Source organism: Sus scrofa, chromosome 15 (assembly GCF_054392235.1).
Source record: "Sus scrofa isolate SSC_HxYL_T2T_F1_AM1 chromosome 15, Sscrofa_HxYL_maternal_Yorkshire_Landrace_v2.0, whole genome shotgun sequence".
NCBI classification, from domain to species: Eukaryota; Metazoa; Chordata; class Mammalia; order Artiodactyla; family Suidae; genus Sus; species Sus scrofa.
This window is the reverse complement of record NC_139397.1, coordinates 104,383,231-104,400,676: the sequence shown is the minus strand read 5'-3', so window position 1 is coordinate 104,400,676 and position 17,446 is coordinate 104,383,231. Positions and strand designations below refer to the sequence as shown.

At 34.6% G+C, this 17,446-nt stretch overlaps 1 protein-coding gene across 2 annotated transcripts in view; it reads right to left on the bottom strand.

The window, feature by feature from the left end:
* ZNF804A (zinc finger protein 804A) overlaps positions 1-17,446 on the bottom strand; it is a 306,700-nt gene that overhangs the window by 104,901 nt on the left and 184,353 nt on the right. The window lies entirely within an intron of this gene.

The window sequence follows — 17,446 nt, the reverse complement described above, 5'->3', positions numbered from 1 at the left end:
TGCTCAGTCGTTTAATTTCACCCCTGGTCCTCTTTACTACATTATTTTAAAAATTCTAAATTTAGCAAAAATCTACTAGCTGTAAGGTGGCCAGATTTTCACCTAAAATTTGTCATGCTTCTCTTTCCAGAAATGCCGTATTTTTCTAATTTAAATACTGCAAATTTTTTATTTGCCAAATGATTATGATTTTATTGAAGTATAGTTGATCCATGTATATATATCCTTTTTCTCTATTATCTTGCATCATGTTCTATCCCAAAAGTCTGGATAGAGTTCCCTGGGCTATACAAAAGGATCTCATTGCTTATACATTCTAAACATAATAGTTTGCATCTACTAACCTAAAACTCTCAATTCTGCCAATTTTTCTTTTTCTTTTTTTTTTTTTTTTTTTTTGCTTTCCCTTATACATTATTTTTTTCTACTGTACAGAATGGCGACCCAGTTACACGTACATGTATGGATTCTTTTTTCTCACATTATCGTGCTCCATCATAGGTAACTAGACATAGTTCCCAGTGCTACACAGCACAGTCCCATTGCTAATCCATTCCAAAGGCAATAGTCTGCATCTCTTAATCCCAAGTTCCCAATTCATCCCACTCCCTCCCTTTCCCCCTTGGCAACCACAAGTCTATTCTCCAAGTCCATCATTTTCTTTTCTGTGGAAAGGTTCATTTGTGCCATATATTAGATTCCAGATATAAGTGATATCATATGGTATTTGTCTTTCTCTTTCTGCCTTCCTCCACTTAGTATGAGAGTCTCTAGTTCCATCTATGTTGCTTCAAGTGGCATTATTTTGTTCTTTTATATGGTTGAGTAGTATTTCATTGTGTCTATATACCACATCTTCTGAATCCAATATTCTATCAATGGACATTTGGGTTGTTTCCATGTCTTGGCTATTTTGAATAGTGCTGCAATGAACATGTGTGTGCATGTGTCTTTTTCAAGGAAAGTTTTGTCTGGATGTATGCCCAAGAGTGGGATTGCTGGGTCATATGGTAGTTCTATGTATAGTTTTCTAAGGTAACTGCATACTGTTTTCCATAGTGGTTGTACCAATTTACATTCCCACCAAGAGTGCAGGAGGGTTCCCTTTTCTCCACACCCCTTCTAGCACTTGTTATTTGTGGACTAATTAATGATGGTCATTCTGACTGGTGTGAGGTGGTATGTCATGGTAGTTTTGATTTGCATTTCTCTAATAATCAGTGATGTTGAGCATTTTTTCATGTGCTTATTGGCCATCTGTATATCTTCCTTGGAGAAATGTCTACTCAGGTGTTTTGCCTGTTTTTCCATTGGGTTGTTGACTTTTTTGCTGTTTAATTCTGCCAATTTTTAAAAATCCAATTCAAATCTCAGTTTTCCCAAGAGTTCCTGATTTCACCATTCAGACATGAGCATTTGAGAGTTTTGTTACAAGTTTTTCCATGTTATTTATCTTTGCTTCCACAAAGAGATTATAAGCACCTGGATATTAGAGGCTAATCTGACACATTTTTTCCATCTCACAGAGGCTACCAGAGTGTTCTGTAATGGTTATAAAATAAAAATTTTAAAAGTGATTCTTCTCTATGAGCAACTTTCTGGCTAAAATGAATGTTGAAATATAGTAAAGCTCAGTAATGATGTAATTCCAGATGATATTCCCTGTCAGTTAATTTCTGGGTCCTTCATCCAGCTTCGCTGATATTGTTCACCTCACAAAAACACAAACACACAGTTTTTATGCCTAAATGGTTTTTTTGGCCACGCCCATGGCATGCAGAAATTCCTAGGACAAGGATCAAACTAATGTTACAGCAACAACTGGAGCCACAGCAGTGACAATGTCAGATCCTTAACCCATTAAGCCAATAGTGAACTCCTATGATTGAATATTTATATTTGGGCTTGCATTATTGGTGAGATGGAGCTGCTTGATATAAACACTATTGCCTCATTTTACCCAAGTTATTATTTTTATTATTTATTAATTCCTATTTATTATTTCACCATAGATGGTAAACAATAATAAATCAATGATGCTTACATTTTCTGGAGAACAGGAGAAACAAAACAATACAGTCAAGGTACCAGTCTCATAATCAGCAATACTCTTCTTAGTTTTTATTAACCACTGTTTAGCTCTTTTTCCTAGGAAAAAAAATACCTCAGAATGACAAGGACAGACCCACCTCCAGAAAGTTGAGCCATGGGCTTGCCTTGAATTTGGATGACACTGCTAGAAATCTTATTCTCTCAGTTTCTTGTAATTGAAGGCTTTGCTGGCTGCTGCCTACATACTTTCCTAAAGGGTATCCTTTCTCTATGTTTTTCCCTCAGTGACCTTTCAAGGTCAAATCTGATACAGGGAGCTGTCAGAGAAAAGAAAGAAAAAAAAAATCATTCCATTGTGTTTTTTTCTTCTTCATCCTAGCTAGAACTATTAAGAGGGAAGGGGGAAAAAGGTAAAGGACTGTTTTCTGTTTCACTTGACTTCTTCCTCATGACCCAGAGCCCTTTTACTTTCTCCTCTCTCAGAATCCAACCGGATTTCATGGAAACTACCAACTCTGACAGTGTGCAGCTGGAGAATTTGGGTCAGTAAAATTAATATTGGAATGGTTCACTCCCACTGCCATTTTCTCTTATAGTTTAAATCAGTTTTTCTCAGAAATATTCAGCTGTGGGGCCAGACAGCAGATGAAGCTACATTAAAGTGAATGTAGAACAGTTTTCCTATATAAACTTTTTAAAAATTGAGTATCTTTAAAGTTTGAAGCTAGTGCTGTTAGAATTCAGAGGTCTTGATTAGTATTTTATTTAGACATTGGTATATGCTATCAATGACTCAAACTACATAAAACAACTGATAACTTGGCTCAAGTTTGCATGACTCCATGGTGATGGGTAATTGTATTCCCACCTTTTCTAAAGTAAATAAAACCTATATGTAATGCTTTATTGATAACTGTGTGTTGAATTATTCTGCCTACCTAGAAAGTAAATTCCTAAGATGATTATTTTGACTGCTGTTATAATCTTTAAACTGAAGTATAGTTGATTTACAATATTATATTTGTTCCAGGTGTACCACATAGTGATTCAATATTTTGCATATTATATTCCATTTAAAGTTATTTTAAAATATTGGGTATATTCCCTATGCTGTACAATATATCCTCACAGCCTATTTATTTTATACATATTAGTTTGTATCCTTTCATCTCCTACATCTATCTTGTCCCTTCTCTCTCTTCTCTCCCCACTGGTAACCACTAATTTGCTCTCTGTAAGTGTGAATCTCTTTCTATTTTGCTATATATTTTTATTTATTTATTTATTTTTAGATTTCACATATAAGTTATGATACAGTACTTGTTTTTTTTCTGTTTGACTTATTTCACTAAGCATAATATTGTCTAGGTCTATCTATGTTGCTGCAAATGGCAGGATTTCATTCTTTTTATGGCTGAGTAGTATTTCATTGCATATACATACCCTACCTTTTTTAGGCATTCATCTTTTGATAGATACTGGGCTTCTTCAATATATTGGCAACTATAAATAGTGCTGCTATGAATATTAGGGTGCATGTATGTTTTTGAATCAGTATTTTTATTTTTTTGGATATATGCCCAGGAGCAGAAATGCTAGATCATATGGTAATACTACTTTTAATTTTATTGAGGAACCTCAGTACTCTCTTCCATAGGGGCTGAACCAATTTACATTCCCAACAACTAGAGGTCCCTTTTCTCTACATTCTTGCCATGTGTCGCAAATTTTTATTATTACCTATTAATAAGGCAGAGGCTTTAATTCTATATAGATTCGGTTTACCCAATTTGGACATTTAATTTGTAATATGATCATGGTAATACAATGAATATATTACTATGCTCTATCAATAACATTCAAATAAAAGGGAAAGGAAAGGAAGTTGGTTGTAGATTACTTATCTATAAAATCATGATACTCATATACTGAGAAATATATACTTTTGACCAGTTTATAATAAAACATAAAGGAGATGGTTATCATTTGCTCTTGATTCAATTTACTAATAAACTTAATTAATTTTATTTGTGAACAATATAGAAAGTAAATTCCTAAGCGAGGTTACTGATAATATAAAGGAATGAAAACCTGGACAGTGGTACATAGTACAGTTGATGCTAATGTGTCATTTCCTTGTCAAAATTTTGATTTTATAATAACTGATGGGCTTGGCTGAATCCTGGCATTTAATTGTAATCATAATTTTCCACCTCTACAGTGTGTCATCCCCAAAGTCGAACATGCAACAAATATGAAAGCAGATTTTTACTGAAAATTTGTTTCACCTCAATGCCTATCATTGAGAAATTCATCTGCAGATGCAATGTCTTATTATTCTTTAATTTGAAAGAGTCTGGGAAAAAAATAACATTGTGAGGGAAAAGAATTATATTGTAAAGAAAGTACTAGTAACATTTGACACTTAATGAAAGTTTCCTTTATATATGAAAACACATTTCAGGACCTTCTATCATGGCTCAGGGGTAATGAACCAAACTAGTATCCATGAGGATGTGGGTTAGATCCCTGGCTCTGCTCAGTGGGTTAAGGATCTAATGTTGCTGTGGCTGTGGTGTAGGCCAGCAGCTGCAGCTCCAATTCAACTCCTAGCCTGGGAACTTCTGTATGTCGTGGCTGTGGCCCTAAAAAGACAAAACAAAAAAACACACAAATCAAAGATTTTTTTTCATATAAACATTATTTCTACATTTCTTATTCTGGTAGAATTCATACAGTGGAATAGTTTTCAGTATATTTTATCAATTTTATGAGAAAAAGAATATTTCCGCAGTTCTCTTGTGGCACAATGGGTTAAGAATCCAGCTTTGTCACTGCAGGGGCTTGGGCCATTGCTGTGGTGCAGGTTCTATCACTGGCCCAGGAACTTCCACATACTATGAAAATGGCCAAAAAAAAAAAAAAAAAAAAGTAGGTAACATTTTACAAAACAAAGAATGTTTCCAATTTTAGAGAGAACTAGTGATGATGAATATTACCATAATGAAATAGTTATAGGTCTGCCCAGACTGAGTGTTAAATAACAAAGAATAGAGAGAGCTTGTTTGTGTTGCTGTGACTCTGTGAGTATGTATATGAAAGTGTGCCCTGAGTACAGGAAACAGCTGTGAACATATATAATAGACTTGTTAATAACCTAAAAACCAGATGAATCTTACAACTGTGTATGATAACTATCTATATCAGAGGCTGGCAAACTCTGTAAAAATAGTAAGCATTTAGACTTTACGGGCCATATGGTATTTGTCGCAACTGCTCAACTCTGTTATTGTCGGGGGAAGAGCAGTCACAGGCAATACAGAGACAAATGGGTATGGCTGTGCTTTAATGAGATTTTATTTACCCAAACAGTTGGCAGGTTTCATTTGGCTCATGAACCATAGTTTGCCCATTCTGATCTATGAACAAAAAAAAAATATGTGTTTGACTTAACAAAAGGCTCACACTGAATATTTTTATAAGAACTAATCACTTTAATCCATTTTACTATTTTAATTTACTGGGGTATTGAATGGTAGGATTATTAAAAATAAAAATGTTTATATTTTGCAAAGGGATTTGGAATTCTAAGGGTTTATACAGTACTCCTGACACATCAAGTAAAATACATAAAGAGTAACTGAAGAAGCAAATAACTGATGTTATTTGACTGGTTTGCATACTGTACACATAATCAATAAATATATATGTACTTATAAATACAAATTCATACACATGTGTATACACACAGCGATAATTTTATTACTGTACTTTTAACATCCACCTTAAAAACTAAATACTTATTTTAATTATATTACTATGAGTATATATAGGGTATGTATTAAATACATATATATTTTTAAAAGGCCCTACCATAAAAGCTACAAGGCAGATAATTGACATGTAAAGAGAACTAAATGGCTATATCTTGACATTTTGTAGAATACTTTAAGTGTATCTTGTAAGTTACTAAAAGGTAGCTAAGACAATATTTTATAATCCCCTAAAAAAAAATCTGACTTTAGGAACTCAGAGTACTACTGTTTTCTGAAGACACATGTCTAGAATGGATTGTGTTTAGGAATGTGCTTATAAACATATCTATCAGAGGTGGAAAATAAAAAATTAACTATAGTAAATAATGTTTTAAACATCAAAAGTCATTGTGTTGTATTTTGTAAAGTATTTTACTAAATTTTAATATTTATTTCTGAATTCTAAAACATATATTTACTAAATATGTGGGCTTCATATTTCTATTTGACTATTATTTAACTCTTCAACTGTTAAGCATTTAGTGCCTCTTCAGCCATAAAAGTATATTAATGTACAAAATGAGAATTTTTAAGATATAATGCTTAAATAATTTGAAAAACAAACAATATATGCTTTAGCGCTAAACTATAATCTACAATTTCATACCTGCATTATTATATACCAGAATATTAGATTCAAGTGTATATCCTGCTTTAAATACATGGGTTTCACATTTTTTACCTGAGCATAACTTGGCTCTTCAAATTTTAATTGTTTAACATCACTTCTGCCCCCTAAAATGTGGATTTGTGCACAAATCAATTTAACCTCCTAATGAAGGATAACAGGCAAAAAATAAAATTTATTTTTTTTCTTTTTCAGGTTCACGCATGTGGCATACACAAGTTCCCAGGCTAAGGGTCAAGTCAGAACTGCAGCTGCCAGCCTACACCACAGCCACAGCAATGCAGGATCAGAGCTAGATCTGGGACCTACATCACAGCTCGCAGCAACGTCAGATCCTTAACCCACTGAGCAAGGCCGGGGATCGAACCACATCTTTCATGGATAATAATCCATTTAGTAACCTGCTGAGCCACAAGGGAAAGCCCTAAAATTTAATTTTAAAAAAATTAGCTGAAACAGGGGAGTAGGGGAAATACATACATTTAAATGAGTCTAAAACATGCCATAAAATAAAAATATAAACTATAAGATAAAAATTGTAGAAAGAATATGAGATTGTATATAGTAATATAATATATATAATCACTCGCATTATTGATAATTCTGTAATACTGAAATAAAAGAACTGAACTACTTGATAGCCTCATATTATCTGTAAACATTAATACTGACTGAAGCTCTTCACATAAAGTTAAGGTATGTTACCTTTTAATCAGTAATTTTGCAATTTATAGAAGATGCCTTTTTCACATTTAGATATATACATATAAAATTTTCAATTTAAAATTAAAATATAAAGGAATGATAAAACAATAATTTCAAATCCATTCTCACATTCTAAATCTAATATTTAATTCAAGTCTATATCTTGTCCTTTCTCATTAAGCAAAACTGATCTATGCATATATATTCAAGGCCAAAATTGAAAGATTTAATAAGTGTTTTTCCTAGACTGAACTGCTTTGTTGGATACTTGACCACAAACAACACAAATTAAACTCTACAGGGATAATTTTACTCATCATTCAATCATTGAAAAAAATTGAAAAAAAAATCTGTGGGATATTTTTCTGCTTAATTTTATTATTATTTTTTAATGGCCACAGCTGTGACATATGGAAGTTTCAGGCCAGGAACTGAATTTTAGCCGGAGCAGTGACCTACGCCACAGCTGTGGCAACATGGATCCCCAATCTACTGCACCAGGCCAAGCATCAAATGTGAGCCTCCAGAGCAGCCCAAACCATGGCAGTTGGAATCTTAACCTCACTGTGCCATGGTGGGAACTCCTCTGCATTATTTTATTTTATTTTGCCTTGTTTTCTAGCTTTCTGGGGCCTCACCTGTGGTATATGAAGGTTCCCAGTCTAACGCCCGAATTGGAGCTACAGCTGCTGATCTACACCACAGCCACAGCAATGCCAGATCCGAGCTGTGTCTGTGACCTACACCACAGCTCATGACAACACAAGATCATTAACTCACTGAGCAAGGCCAGGGATTGAACCGGCATCCTCACGGATGCTAGCTGTGTTCGTTACTGCTGTGCCACAACAGAAAATTCATTTAAAAATTTTTTTTTTTCCTCTGCTTAATTTTAAAACTAGAATTCATACACTATCAAGGCAGCTGTCTTGCACTTTTTATTTCGCATTTTCTGAGCTTTCCTTCAAGCTGTGCAGGTAATTAGGAACTTCTTTTTCCTGATTGTGAAGACAATAAGAAATCTAAGTTTAACAAACAAGATTTCGTTTGTCCAATATTCGTGCTGAGAATTATTTTTCATCTCATTTTGATATGAGGCCTTTACAAGTATCTTTCAAACATGCAGTTTTATCCACCCTCATCTCCCCCTCCTTTTCTTTCTTTCACTCAAAATAAAACAGCAAGCAATTAAACCAGGTTGCTATATTTGGTGTATCCAAACTTCAGGAGTTGATAGCATAATGATTTTAATAACTACCTTAAGTGTAACATGGTGACAAGTTGACACCTGAGGTTTGTGTCCTGCAATTTTATTTTCTAGCATCCTATTGTTACACTACAGGAATAGCAATATGATTAGAGTGAATGTTACAATGTTTTCTCTGCCTCTGATTTAGATCTGATATACATATGTAGCATACATTTTTTTCAGGATGTTCAGGTAAAGCACGTACTGAATTGAAAGGGGATTGTCTGGAAAGAACACAGGTAATATTTAGTTATAAGACTACTATTCAAACTACTGTTTCCTCATCACTGAAAGCAAAACATGTAAATATATGATTTCCTGCATGACTTACAATAATTCATTAGAATTTCATTCAAACTTAACAATGCAATTTTGTCCTATTTAAATAAAGGCTTTAATATATTTAACCTTTATTTTCCTTTTCAGTCATTAATAATCCTATGGGCAAATTTAATTTTTCATTGATTGAAAAAAAGATACTTTTTTACCATCTTAGAACCCAGGCTTAGTACAATAAGCTTGTTTTTGTAATACTTTAAAAAAATAAAAATAACAATTTGACCTAAATTTACAGCAACAGTAAAAATGGTTTATATATGACAATATGTTATATTACAGACATAATATGTATAAAGAATATATCTACTATTATCACATATATATCATGGCAATTTGTCCTATTTCTTTTTACCTTGTTTGAAAAATTCCATGCTCATTCATCCTGCTCATGATCCTCAATTAGCAGTATATTTATAGATAAATATATATTACATGTATAATTAAGAAATCTTTGAAAAACATTACAAATAGAGGCTAATACTTCATAAAATTATACATCATGACTAAGTAGGATTTTATTCCAAATATATGTCTTGTTTGACATTCAAAAATCAGTGAACACCACTATATCAATAGGTTAAGAAAGAAAAATTAAAATCATCATAGCAATTGATGCCAAAAAAATTATTTGAAAAATCCCAACAGCCATTCATGTTAAAAACTCACCACACTAGGAATAGAGGGAAATTTCTTTCCCTTGCTAAATATCATCTACAAAAATTCCTTTGGCTATCATAATGGGGAGAAATTGCATGCTTTCCTCTCGGATTGACAACAAGGCAAGAATATTCACTCTCACCACTCATATTCAACATTGTATTGAAAATCATAATGCAAAAATACAAGAAAATGAAGTAAAAGGTATGCAAATTGGAGAAGGAAATAAAACAACTTTTTTCAACAGATAACATGATTGTCTATAAAGACAAATAATCAACTGGAACTAATAAGTAAGTATTGTCTATAAACTATTAAGTAAGTATTGTCTATAAAGACACATAATCAATCCTGGAACTAATAAGTAAGTATAACAAGGTCACATGATACCAGGTTAGTATACAAAGGTCACTTGTTTTACTATTTATCAGTGCGAAAATTAGAGTTTCAAATTAAGAAAGCAGTACCACTTACAACAGCACACACACAAAATGAGATATTCAAGTATAAATCTAACAAAGAATGCTCAAAGTCTATATGCAGAAAATTATAGACATTGATTTAAAAGTACCCAAAAAAGATATAAGCAGAGAAAAATGTCATGTTCATGAGTTGGAAGGATTACAATTAAGATATCAATTACTGCAAATTTGATATATTGATTCAGCAAATTTCTTTTAAAACTTCAGGAAACAATTGTTTAGGTTTCAACAAACTTATAAGGCATCTCTGTGGAAAAGTAGAAGAATGAGAAGAGCCATCACATTACAGAAGATGAAGTGAAAAGCTGAAGAACACATGGAATCTGATTTTAATACTCACCATGAAAATAATCAAGATAATGTGGGAGTTCCCACTGTGGTTCAGGGTGTTAAGAACCCGACAAGTATCTTTGAGGATGTAGGTTCGATCCCTGGCCTCACTCAGTGGGATAAGGATCCAGCATTCCAGAAAGCTGTGGCATAGGCTGTAGATGCGGCTGGGATCCTGTGCTGCTTTGTATTTCTGTGGCTGTGGCATAAGCTGGCAGCTGCAGCTCCAAATCACCCCCTAGCCTGGAAACTTTCATATGCCACAGGTGTGGCCCTAAAAAGGAAAAAAAAAAGGAACTGTAAGATAACATGGTATTACTATACCACATGATAAATTTATATATATCATATATATGTAAAATAGATAGAGAACATAATAGAATATGATAGAACAGAAATAAAGGCAAGAAAATATACAGTTATTAGTTCGATTCATCCCAGGGTCACAAGGATGATTCAACATACACGGAACAATCACATCAATAAAAGAAAAGACAAAAACCACATGATCATATCAATAGACGCAGAAAAAGCATTTGACAAAGTTCAACATCCATTCATGATCAAGACCCTCGCCAAAGTGGGTATAGAGGGAACATTCCTGAATATAATCAAAGCCATTTATGATAAACCCACAGCAAATATAATACTCAATGGGGAAAAACTGAAAGCCTTCTCACTCAAATCTGGAACAAGACAGGGATGCCCACTCTCACCACTGCTCTTCAACATCGTTTTGGAAGTCCTAGCCACAGCAATTAGACAAACAAAAGAAATAAAAGGCATCCAAATAGGAAGACATGAGGTAAAACTGTCACTGTATGCAGATGACATGATACTACACATAGAAAACCCTAAGGACTCAACCCCAAAACTACTTGAACTGATTAATAAATTCAGCAAAGTAGCAGGATATAAGATGAACATTCAGAAGTCAGTTGCATTTCTGTATACTAACAATGAAATATTAGAAAAGGAATACAGAAATACAATACCTTTTAAAATTGCACCTCACAAAATCAAATACCTTGGAATACACCTGACCAAGGAGGTAAAGGACCTATATGCCGAGAACTATAAAACTTTAATCAAAGAAATCAAAGAAGATGTAAAGAAATGGAAAGATATTCCATGTTCCTGGATTGGGAAAATCAATATTGTAAAAATGGCCATACTACCCAAAGCAATCTACAGATTCAATGCAATCCCTATCAAATGACCCATGACATTTTTCACAGAACTAGAACAAACAATCCAAACATTTATATGGAACCACAAAAGACCCAGAATCACCAAAGCAATCCTGAGAAACAAAAACCAAGCAGGAGGCATAACTCTCCCAGACTTCAAGAAATACTACAAAGCCACAGTCATCAAAACAGTGTGGTACTGGTATCAAAACAGACAGACAGACCAATGGAACAGAATAGAGAACCCAGAAATAAACCCTGACACCTATGGTCAATTAATCTTTGACAAGGGAGGCAAGAACATCAAATGGGAAAAAGAAAGTCTATTCAGCAAGCATTGCTGGGAAACCGGGACAGCTGCATGCAAAGCAATGAAACTAGAACACACCCTCACACCATGCACAAAAATAAACTCCAAATGGCTGAAAGACTTAAATATACAACAGGACACCATCAAACTCCTAGAAGAAAACATAGGCAAAACACTCTCTGACATCAACATCATGAATATTTTCTCAGGTCAGTCTCCCAAAGCAATAGAAATTAGAGCAAAAATAAACCCATGGGACCTCATCAAACTGAAAAGCTTTTGCACAGCAAAAGAAACCCAAAAGAAAACAAAAGGACAACTGACAGAATGGGAGAAAACAGTTTCAAATGATGCAACGGACAAGGGCTTAATCTCTAGAATATATAAACAACTTATACAACCCAACAGCAAAAAAACCAATCAATCAATGGAAAAATGGGCAAAAGACCTGAATAGACTCTTCTCCAAAGAAGATATACAGATGGCCAACAAACACATGAAAAAATGCTCAACATCGCTGATTATAAGAGAAATGCAAATCAAAACTACCATGAGATACCACCTCACACCAGTCAGAATGGCCATCATTAATAAGTCCACAAATAACAAATGCTGGAGGGGCTGTGGAGAAAAGGGAACCCTCCTGCACTGTTGGTGGGAATGTCAACTGGTACAGCCACTATGGAGAACAGTTTGGAGATACCTTAGAAATCTATACATAGAACTTCCATATGACCCTGCAATCCCACTCTTGGGCATATATCCGGACAAAACCCTACTTAAAAGAGACACATGCACCCGCATGTTCATTGCAGCACTATTCACAATAGCCAGGACATGGAAACAACCCAAATGTCCATCGACGGATGATTGGATTCAGAAGAGGTGGTATATATACACAATGGAATACTACTCAGCCATAAAAAAGAATGACATAATGCCATTTGCAGCAACATGGATGGAACTAGAGAATCTCATCCTGAGTGAAATGAGCCAGAAGGACAAAGACAAATACCATATGATATCACTTCTAACTGGAATCTAATATCCAGCACAAATGAACATCTCCTCAGAAAAGAAAATCATGGACTTGGAGAAGAGACTTGTGGCTGCCTGATGGGAGGGGGAGGGAGTGGGAGGGATCGGGAGCTTGGGCTTATCAGACACAACTTAGAATAGATTTACAAGGAGATCCTGCTGAATAGCATTGAGAACTTTGTCTAGATACTCATGTTGCAACAGAAGAAAGGGTGGGGGGAAAACTGTAATTGTAATGTATACATGTAAGGATAACCTGACCCCCTTGCTGTACAGTGGGAAAATAAAATAAAATTAAAAAAAAGAAAAAAAAAAGACAAAAACCACATGATCATCTCAATAGTTGTAGAAAAGGCATTTGAGGAAATTCAACATCCATTCATGATAAAAACTCTTATGAGGCTCCTCTGTTAAGACCCAGGGGACCAACATGGCCCAAGAGCACCCCAGCCCTACCCTGGAGCTAGAGCTATTTCTGAGGCTGCTGCTCTCCTGCACAGGGGCCAAGAAGAATGAATGCCTGTTGCCTCCACAGTGACTTGCCAGTGGGGGCTGCCTTCTTCACAGGGAACAGGAGGACCTTCTAGGGCTGCAACAAAGAAAATGCCTGAGACCCTCTGAGAGTCTATGCTGAACAAATGGCCATCAAGAAGGCCATCTTAGAAAGATACAAAAAGTTCAGGGCAATTTCCATCACCAGTTATTTGCAAGATGTTTTTATCTTTCTATGTGGGACCTGCACATAGTGCAGGCAAGTGGGTTTGCAGACAAGTGGGCATGTAGGCAAATCATGAGTTTGGAACCAGTTGAACTGTCTACATAACAAAGCTGGATGACACATATGTTGTCAGGACATTCCAGGAGCTACTGCCTGCCTCCTTTGGGCAGATCCAGTGAAGGAAGGAGAGGATCCTGAGAGATCCTGGTTTCTCACATGTGCTTAAGAGGACGAGCTTCCCTGAGAACTTCATGCAGATGTTCTCAAGGGCCTGGGAACTCCAGTCCAATGAGCCCCAAACTCACAGGCACAGGCAGAGATGGCTTTTCCAAGTTACACTCAAGCACCAGGGTTTATACTGAAGTGATAACAGATTTCATGCTAGCCTGGATCAGAGCCCCTCTTTTCAACTTTCCTTGTCCTGCCCAAGACTCAGAGCACCTCGTCCCTCTCTTTCCTTCCTGTGGACCCTCTTTAAAATTCCAGTCAAGTCTGTGCAGCTTCCTCATCAGCTTTCTCAAGGTTCTACCCTGCTCTTTGTGACTTTCTAACTATAAACATTAAAGAACATTCTGATTTGAAAGGAAAAACAAACAAACAAAAACAAAACAAAACAAAACAACAAAAAGCCTCATGAAAGTGGATATAAAGGGGAGAGATCTCAACATGGTAAAAGCTATTTATGAAAAACCCATGGCCCATAAAAAAACTCAATCATGAAAAGCTGAAAGTCTTCCCACTAATTTCTGGCACAAGACAAGGATTTCCACTCTCATCACTTCTCTTCAATATAGTGTTGAATCAAGTCATAGCCACAGAAATCAGACAAGAAAAAAAAAATAGAAGGATTTCAAATTGGTATGGAAAAGGTAAAGCTGTCACTGTATGAAGATGATATCATGATATATAGAGGAAACCTTAAAGACTCAACACAAAAACTACCAGAACTGATAAATTCAGCAAGGTAGAAGGTTATAAGATTAACATACAAAAGTTGGTTGCATTTCTTTACACTAACAGTGAAATATTGGAAAGCAAATGTAAACAAACAATCCCTTTTAAAATTGCACACACACAAAAAACCCAACAACTTAGGAATAAACCTCACCAAGGAGGTGAAAGACTTATATGCTAAGAACTACAAAATATTAATAAAGGAAATTTAAAGGTGATTCAAAGAAATATAAAGATATCCCATGCTCTTGTCTTGGACAAATTAATATTGTTAAAAAGACCATACTACACAAAGTAATCTACAGATTTAATGTGATCCCTATCAAATCACCCATGAGATTTTTCACAGAACTAGAACAAATAATCCTATAATTTATATGAATCACAAAAGATCCAAAATTGCCAAAGAAATCCTGAGGAGGAAAAGAAAAAGCAGGAGGCATAACTCTCTCACACTTCAGACAATACTACAAAGCTACAGTAATCAAAACAGAATGGTATTAACACAAAAATGGACATATGGATCAATGGGACAGAATAGAGAGCCCAGAAGTATACCTACACACCAATAAACAATTAATCTTTAACAAAGGAGGTAATAAAATACAATGGGGGAAAGATAGTTTCTTTAGCAAGTGGTGTTGAGAAAGTTGGACAGCTGTATGTAAATCAATGAAGTCAGAACACATCCTCACATGATACATTAAAATAAACTCAAAATGGCTTAAAGACTTAAATTTAACTCCTAGAAGAGAACAAAGGCAAAACATTCTCTGACATAAAATGTACCAATGTTTTCTCAGGTCAGTCTCCCAAAGCAATAAAAACAAAAACAAAAGTAAACAAATGGAACCTAATCAAACTTACAAGCTTTTGTACAACAATGGAAACCATAAACAAATAAAAAGACCAATTATAAACTGGGAGAAATCATTCGCAAATACTTCAACCAAAAAGAGCCTTATTTCCAAAATATACAAACAACTCAAATAATTCAATAACAAAAAAACAAACTATCCAATAAAACATAGGTAGAAGACCTAAATAGGTATTTCTCCAGAGAAGACATTCACATAGCCAGCAGGCCCATAAAAAGGTGCTCACAGTCGCGAACAAATAAGAGAAATGCAAATCAGAACTACAATAAAGTACCACCTCGCACTGGTCAGAAGAGTCAGCAATAAAAACTACACAAATAATAAATGCTGGAGTGGGTGTGGAGAAAAGGGAACCCTCCTACACTGTTGGTTGGAATGCAAATTGATGCAACGACTATGGAAAACAGTATGGAGGTTCCTCAAAAACTTAAAATATAGTTACCATATGATCCAGCAATCCCACTCCTGGGCTCATATCCAGACAAAACTATAATTTGAAAAGATACATGAACCCCTATGTTCATAGTAGCACTATTTACAATAGCCAAGACATGGAAATAACATAAATGTCAATTAATGGATGAATAGATAAAGAAGACACACACACACATATACACACACAATGAAATATTACTCAGCCATTAAAAAGAATGGAGTAACATCATCTGCAGCAACAGGGGTGGACATAGAAATTACCACACTAAGTGAAGTAAGTCAGAAAGAGAAAGACAAATACTATATGATTATCTTTTATATGTGGAATCTAAAATACAATGAAAATAAACATAGCTATGAAACAAAAACAGACTCACAAATATAGAGAACAGATTGTGGTTGCCAAGGGGGATGGGAGTTGGGAGAGGAAAGGATTGGGGGTTTGGGATTGGCAGAAGCAAACTATTTTATATAGGATGGATAAACAACAAAGTCATACTGTATAACACAGGGAACTATATTCAATATCCAATGATAAAACATAATGGAAAAGAATAAGTAAAAGAACATATATACACATATTCTTTTACAAATATTATAAGTATATATATATTTGCACACTTATATCCGAGTCACTTGGCTGTACAGCAGAAATTAACACAACACTATAAATTGACTACAGTTTAATAAAAATTAATTAATTAACTTCAACTTTGTCAAGGGAGCAAAGACAATTCATTGGAATAGGATAGCAATGTATGTTTTAATTAACCATATGGTTGAAATCTTTTCACAATATATACATATCAAATCATCATGACTTAATGAATGTGATGAGTGATAAAAATCTCGAAATTGTATTTGTTGACTATACATCAATAAAGCTGAAAAATGGATAAGTGCAGACTTCTCAAAAAAACTGTGATGGAAAAACTGAATGAGGATATGAAACTAGATGCGGACATATTTTTCTCAAAGTGGATCAAACACCAATAACCAAAATGTAAAACTATCAAAATCTAGAAGAAAAATATAAGAAAATTTAGGTGAACTTGGGTATGGCAGTGATTTTCTGGACATTACATCAAAAGCATAATACAACTAGAAAAAAAGGTAAGTTGGACTTTATTAAAACTAAAAATTTCTGCTCTATGAAACAAAGTTAGAGACTCAGAGGACAAGCCACAGATTGTGAAAAATATTCACTGAACACTTGCCTTACAAGAAGACTTGTGTCCATATTACGCCAAAAAACTTTTAAAACTGAACAATAAAGAACAATTTAATGTGCAGAGAAAAATGTGCAAAAGATCTGCAGATAACTCACCGAAGAAGAGGTACAAATGGCAAATAATCATATGAAGAGATACTCAACATTATTTCTCATTAAGAATTACAAAGTAAAATAACAATGAGATACCACTATGCCCCCATTAGAATGGCAGGTCACAGACAATATCAATTGCTGGAAGGATACATAGAAGAGAAACTCTTACCATTACTGGTGGGCAAGTAAAATGTTACAGCAACTTTAAAAATTAGTTTGGCACATAGAAGCTCTTACAAAGCTATAAATAATCTTAAAATGTGACACAGGAATCATATTTCCAGGTATTCATGCAACTGATTTGAAAATTTTCTATCCACTAAAACCCTACATATGGAT